The sequence below is a fragment of the Rhinolophus sinicus genome, linkage group LG09 (genome assembly GCF_036562045.2).
Source record: "Rhinolophus sinicus isolate RSC01 linkage group LG09, ASM3656204v1, whole genome shotgun sequence".
In the NCBI taxonomy this organism is placed as follows: Eukaryota; Metazoa; Chordata; class Mammalia; order Chiroptera; family Rhinolophidae; genus Rhinolophus; species Rhinolophus sinicus.
In genome coordinates this window covers 53,026,670-53,033,278 of record NC_133758.1, presented here as the reverse complement: position 1 = coordinate 53,033,278, position 6,609 = coordinate 53,026,670, and the positions used below count along the sequence as shown (strand labels likewise).

General features: G+C 39.9%; 1 pseudogene; it reads right to left on the bottom strand.

Moving 5' to 3' along the window:
• Window positions 1-395: 395 nt before the first annotated feature.
• On the bottom strand, window positions 396-1,350 carry LOC109435505 (nuclear transcription factor Y subunit alpha; annotated as a pseudogene).
• Window positions 1,351-6,609: the final 5,259 nt, after the last annotated feature.

Below are 6,609 nucleotides of genomic sequence, written 5' to 3'. Positions count from 1 at the left end.
GAAGGAGTGGGCTGTGTAGCTTCCCTGATTGCAGTTTAGGTTGAGAAGCTTGTTCTCCCCTGCTGAGATGGCTGGCTGGCTTCACCAGTCAACACAAGTGCTGTGTGTGGTACTGCTGGGCTGGCAGAGGTCCCTTGCATCATCCTAGTCCATGAAATGTCAATGTCATCAACAGTCTAAAATAGGTCCTGACTGAAAGGGTGAGACAAAGGCTTGCAACATCATTTGCCAGACACCGCTGCAAGTATAATGCTGAGCCACCTATTAAAAATTAAGTGGGTTTCTGTCCTGTAGAAAAGGGCAGAATGTGATCATCAGTGTCCCATCAGAAGAATTGATCACTTTCCTGGAACAGGGGGAAAAAGTGGCGAGGAACATGTCCTTAATCAGCTCCATCAAATGGCCTGGGGATAGGACACTTGAATGATCTGTGTCATTGCTTCTTCATCTCCTGGGTTTGGGTCCTGCATATGAGGACTATCCTTTTCCTTTGGAGAGAAAAATTGTCCATCTTAGCAGTGCTTCCATGCCATAGCATGACGGCATCGAGACTCAGGCAGACATTTCCTTCTCTCCTTTGGAATTTTCCCTTCTGCCTCCAGTTTGGCTTGGGCTTGCCTTCTCTCAAGTATATGGTGGTACTGTTTAGCATACAGAGGCTCTTCTTCAAGCATCTCTGCCCCAGGTAGGAGGATCCTTTGGACAGCAGGCACACATCCAGCACCAGGCACCATCGTAACCATTCCTTCTGAACTGATCACATTGCCTGCTACTGGTAGTGTCACAGTGACAGTCCCTTGTCCATTGATGGTTGTTTTTGTGTTGGCTCCTGTCTGAACAATCTGTGCTCCTGCCAAACTGGCTGCTGGGATGGTTATCATGCCTGAAACAGGGACTGTAACTTACAGGAGAATGGTGCCATCTGCATTAACTGGCTGATAGATGATGGTCTGCCCTGCGGCAGTACCACTTGCTGCCCCTGGAAAGCAATCTGCTGCTGTGTCTGGGTCGGGCCCGTGGTGATGGCTGTCTGGGGCTGCTGGATGATGATCTTCTGGGTTTGGCTTGCTGGCCCTGCACCTGCACAGCCTGCCCACCCTGGATCTGGATCTGTCCAGGTGCGACCCACTGTATTTATGGCAAACGCTGTGTCCCAGATACATGATGGTTTGACCTTGTCCACCAGTGACAGCCTGGACCATAATGGGTTGGCCACTTGATATGATTAACTGGCTTTCACTGACCTGTACCATTAATGGCTGGCTGCCCCTGGACCTGTTGCTGAATCTGTCCAGCCTGTACCACGATCTTCTCCGTTGAATTATTGCTGTTTGCTGCATACTGCTCCATGGTCCCTCACGTTAGAATCCTGTACACGGTGAGTTTCACTCCAGAGGTCTTAAAAGACTGCAAGATGCACTCTGTGCTTTGCCCCCCTGGTTCGCTGCCCATGCTGATTGGCTCCAGTACCGGACTCCAAAACCCAATCAGAGGCTCCAGCTGTCACTGCCGCTGCCACTGCCACTGCCTTGCTCCCACACTTTCTTTTATCTTCTCTAGAGCAATAAAATTCTCCTCCCTTTATTTGTCTCACACAGAGCAATTAGGGTAATTTGATGCTGTTTGTGCAATAAGTAATAAAGTGGGAGAGACTATCTGCTTTAATAACTGTTCTACACCAAACATTTAGCACAGGGTTTGGTTTTCAAAAGTAGGTGAGTCAAAAATACTTGAATGAATTACAGGATAAACAATCAAAATACATACGTTGTAAAACTGCCTAAATGTACATAAGAATAAACCAATTTGATTTACTTATAATATGTTTAGTAAGAGGTTCCAACTCTGTGTGTCAGGGCCAAGCAGTGTTCTGGAACCCCATTTACTCTTACAGAGGCCCCTGATGTAGACATAGGTAGTGTGGAAAATATGTTTTCCTTTAGAATTTCAATAAGTTATAATCCTGAAAATGGAATATTTTTTCAGAAGCCCCAAGTCTGGATGGAAACTATTACTCCCTTTGATTAGATGGGTCAAGCTTCATTGTTTTTGCACGAATGCAGAAATTTTATGTGATGATTGCCATTGTTATAAGAAATGTGAATAGAAGGGTAATTTTTCTACTGACATTTTATTAAAGCAGCTGTTAGTCTGACTGAGGTATTTGTCAGTCAGACAGGCTGCAGGTAGCTGCTTCATACTAGGGGGTTAGGGGGAATATTTTCTCTTTAAATTAATGGAAAGCCATCACAGGCTGCAGATATATTCATGTATTCTAGATCTACAAGTAATATAGTTTTCAAAATTTTTATTGGGGAACAGTGTGTTTTTCCAGGATCCATCAGCTCCAAGTCAAGTCATTGTTTCCAATCTAGTTGTGGAGGGCACAGCTCACTGGCCCATGTGGGAAACCAACCGGCGACCTTGGTGTTATGAGCACTGCGCTCTAACCACCAAGCCAATCGACTGCCCACAAGTAATATTTTTGGCATTGTTGGCATAGGATTTTATATTTTTTCTTAAATTACTTAAATCAAATGAGGACTGAGTTGGTTACCTGCATGATCTTGGCGAAGTGTGGTGAGAGTAGCGTTCAGTTTTCTTTCCTTCTGTAGTGTGTTAGGGGAGATTGCTACCAGATAATCATGACATGTCAGAGCTTACTTCTTTGATGACTTCTGTGAAATTGGATTGGTTTTAGTTTTGGCTAATGGATCAGTTTGTGTCTTTTTTTCTGGAGTGACAAGAAGAGAAGGAAAAGAGTAGAGTGGAAAAGTTAGTTCACTTTGTAACAAAAGATGGCATGACCAAAAGTTGTGTTTTTGGTGACTTCTCGATTGTCTCTCAGACCTCAAGCATGACAGCTTCTAAAATGTGGATCATGAACAAGGCATACATTCTGCTACTCTATTCTATGAGTAGCAGATGCTGCCATGCTCACATGTCTCCCTGCTCTTACCACTTCAGTGTACTGTCTGACTTATTGCCCATTTCTTCATCCTTTTACACAAAAGCTTTCATTAGCCACAAAAGCCTTAGCTGCCCCGTGCAGCACAGTAGCAAACACATTACTTGGGGGAATTAACATACTCTGGGAAGTGAGCCTCAAGCAATGACAGAAGTTGATGGATAAATATCCCAGCTATTTCATCTCTGGGCTGAGATACCTATAGGCATATGTTCTATACTTATTCCCAGAATTTCCCAGGGCCCTCAGTGGTAGCTGGTTTGATAACACATCATTTGCTGGTGAGTTATCTCCCCTGCCTTGTTTCACCTCCCTACTCCCACAGTGATGTTTTCTTCATCTCCCTAATAAAGTACGAGTGCTCAAATCCTTGTCACTCCTGCGAGAACCCAAACTGAAATGTTATACAAATCAAATAACTTTTAGTGAAAATATGTACCTATGTACATATGTACCTATGTAACAATGGCTATAGAGTGAACACTCAGCAAAAATCCAGTTTTGTCCACAGACTTTTGCTTGATGGTGTCAATGATTTCAACCTGTAGTACTCTCAGAGTAGCTGCAGTAGCATTAGCAAAGTGATGGAAATCTTCCTTAATTCAAGTTTATGGTTTAATCTATGTTCATTCTTTCCATATGTTTTTCAACATTTAAGAAGTTTTAATAACATGAACTTGAGATGTTTATTCTTCTATATGAATTAAAGTTGTGCTGAAGAAGAGTAAGAACACTATAGGATCAGCTCTAAAAATTTTTCATCATTTAAAATCTATTCTCATATGAGAATCAGACTATTTCCATGATTGTTTGGGTTGCTCTTCCAGGATCTCAGCATAATACTGTGTTTCGGGTAAAGCTGCACGCTTAGCACAATGTCTTCTATTTTATTTCCTATGTTTCTCCTCATGGATTTATGTAACAAAGACTTACGTGGCATGTAGTATGTGTGCAGTCTATAATATACTCTAATGATTCACTAGCTTTTCTGGAATTTTGATGCGTTATAATTCATTCAATTAACGTATTTAAGGATTATATGCCTTCAATCCTTTGTAAATTTTCTTATCAATTTAAACCCATCCCTTAGGCAAGTATATTTTCTCTACTCTAAATACAAGACACTTTCTGATGCCACGTATGCTTTAGCTTGTAATATATTTTTTGGGGGGAGGAGGAGTAAATATTTTCTGTTTTTAGCCTCTACTGGACTATAAACGCCTCGAGGAACAAACCGTACAATATTAACTTCATTTCTCCAACACTGTCTAAAATATGCTCTCTATAAAATAAAAGCCAAATATATGTTTCTTGCATAACTCTTTCAGATAATTTTACTCCTAAAATTTAAACTTGCTCGTGATGGAACTTATTTGGCACTTTCATATCCACTCACCGTTTATTCAGATCATCTTGGGTTTACTTTTCATCATGTAGGCATTTCATTATCTAGAAAGACAAAACAAAATAAGACAACTAAATATCTCCATTCTGAGATATTTTCTCTCTGGTATATTGGGGAGGGGCCAAGATGAGTTTCTGATTTGAATTTGTAGATGGGTAGATTACTTCAGGTTTTTTCTGAACGTTAAGATTCTACAAATCAACTAAGAGAACACATGCTTATTGTTAGCAGAACAAAACCACTGAAATAAGTTTTTTTTTGCTAGTAAGTATACATCCCATTTTACTTATGTCACCTTAGTGGCCATAAAAGGCATTTCCATATATGTAATGAGTACACCTCAATAATTCTACAAAAATTAGTAGAGTTTAACTATTCAAGTCCCAAGAAATACAGTGGAAATTCACATCTAACTGGATTTGTACCTTAATTTGTGATTATTTTTAACTAAATGTGTAAAACCACATGGATTTTTTATTCATCTGGCTTTTTAAAGGCATTTGTGAGGTTCATTCAAATATAGCTAGTCTGGACATTGATGGGGACAGGGCAGTCTCTGATGTAAATTATAGGAATATAATTGATTATCATTTTTTCCTATGGTGTTCTCATCACACTCATATCTAGATTGACGTAGGAGATAGCAATTCTCATACGAATCAGAAAATTAGAGGTGATTTGTTAAATATTAACCAGAACTTCTAACCAGAAGGGTATTAAACTTCTCAGATCAAGTCAAATTGCACAGTTAAATGTAGGGGAGATATCAGAAACAAAGGAAGAGAGAAAGATAAGCAGGAGTTGAAAAGTAAGGAATGCATTTTAAGTTCCAGGCTGTGCTAGGTATGTTCACATATGCAATTTCATTTAATCTTCTGGGCCTACTGATGAAGTTGCTGAAAGTCAGGATAAATTTGTTGGTGGTCACACAGATTGTAAATGATAGCGCTGCCATCAGATCCAGGGCTGTCTGACTCCAAAGCCCTTTATTATAGTAGAAGAAAGAAAGAGAGAAAAAAAACGAAGGAAGGAAGAAAGGGAGGGAGGGAGGGAGGGAGGGAGGGAGGGAGGGAGGGAGGGAGGGAGGGAGGAAGGGAGGGAGGAAAGAAATAAGGAAGGAAGGAAAGCAGGAAGGAGGAAGAGAGGGAAGAAGGAGAAGGCTAGTGTGCAGGATGCAAGATAACACATAATAGAGAATAAAAGGCCACAAGAATTCAAGAATACAGAAGCGGGTAAGAATAAAACAAAGAGGAGTTTTTGTGTATTCTGTGCCAAGGTGGGGAGTTTTGGTCTGTGACAAGAACAAGATATTATCGGGGGCACTAATTCCCTTTTCTTAAAAATACCTCAGTTGAGCCTAAACAAAAGAACATCTCAACTTTTAGTAAATGTCTAGGGTGTTTTACCTGTTGGCCTTGGCTTTCCATCGTTCTAATATAATCAATCAAGTTCTGAAAATAATTATTAAAACAATTATCTCATCTTTGAAAGAAGTAAACTCATCAGACCCAAAGTTTGGGCCTCTGAGGTGCAGATCGAGAACTGAGAAATGCCAGGGGTTGTTACCTGTAGTAAGGCAGGTGTCGGGTTAGCAGGTTAACGCTGAGAACATTCCACCTCTTACATCTGATGGCTGCAAGGGGCACCAGGACCTGTGGGGGTCTGCATGTAATGTGAAGTTTGTAAATGCACTTGTATTTATGAACAGGATGTCAGGATACATTATTAATGCCTGACTGACAAAGATAACAAGAGGCTTTTGTGGTTTATGTAGTAAACTGTGTTTTCACTTAAGAGGAGAACATAGTAAATACAAATTGATGATACAAAGAATAGTAATCAAAAAACCACAGCACAGGCAGGCTGACAACAGAGGTCCAGTTCCAATTTGTAGCTAATTTGATGGTGAATGCTTGCCTTTAAAACGTTTCTATCCTCAGTAGATAGGTACTAGCGAATACTTTTCTCACTTCAGAAAGCTTTGTTCATGTAAAGATCTCTGAATTTCCATGGTTAGAAAGACCAATTTATTTTTCAGGTAGAATTTGGCTTATGAAACTTTTAATAGTCACTATTTTGAGAACACAACTATTTTTAAGTAATGTAATAAAATATAATAATTTATTATTATTATTATTATTATTATTATTATTATTGTTTCCCAAAGCAGAAAGATACAGGTCTTTATTAGACAATGTTTCCTTACCCATCTCATTGTTCTGAAAGAATTAGTTGT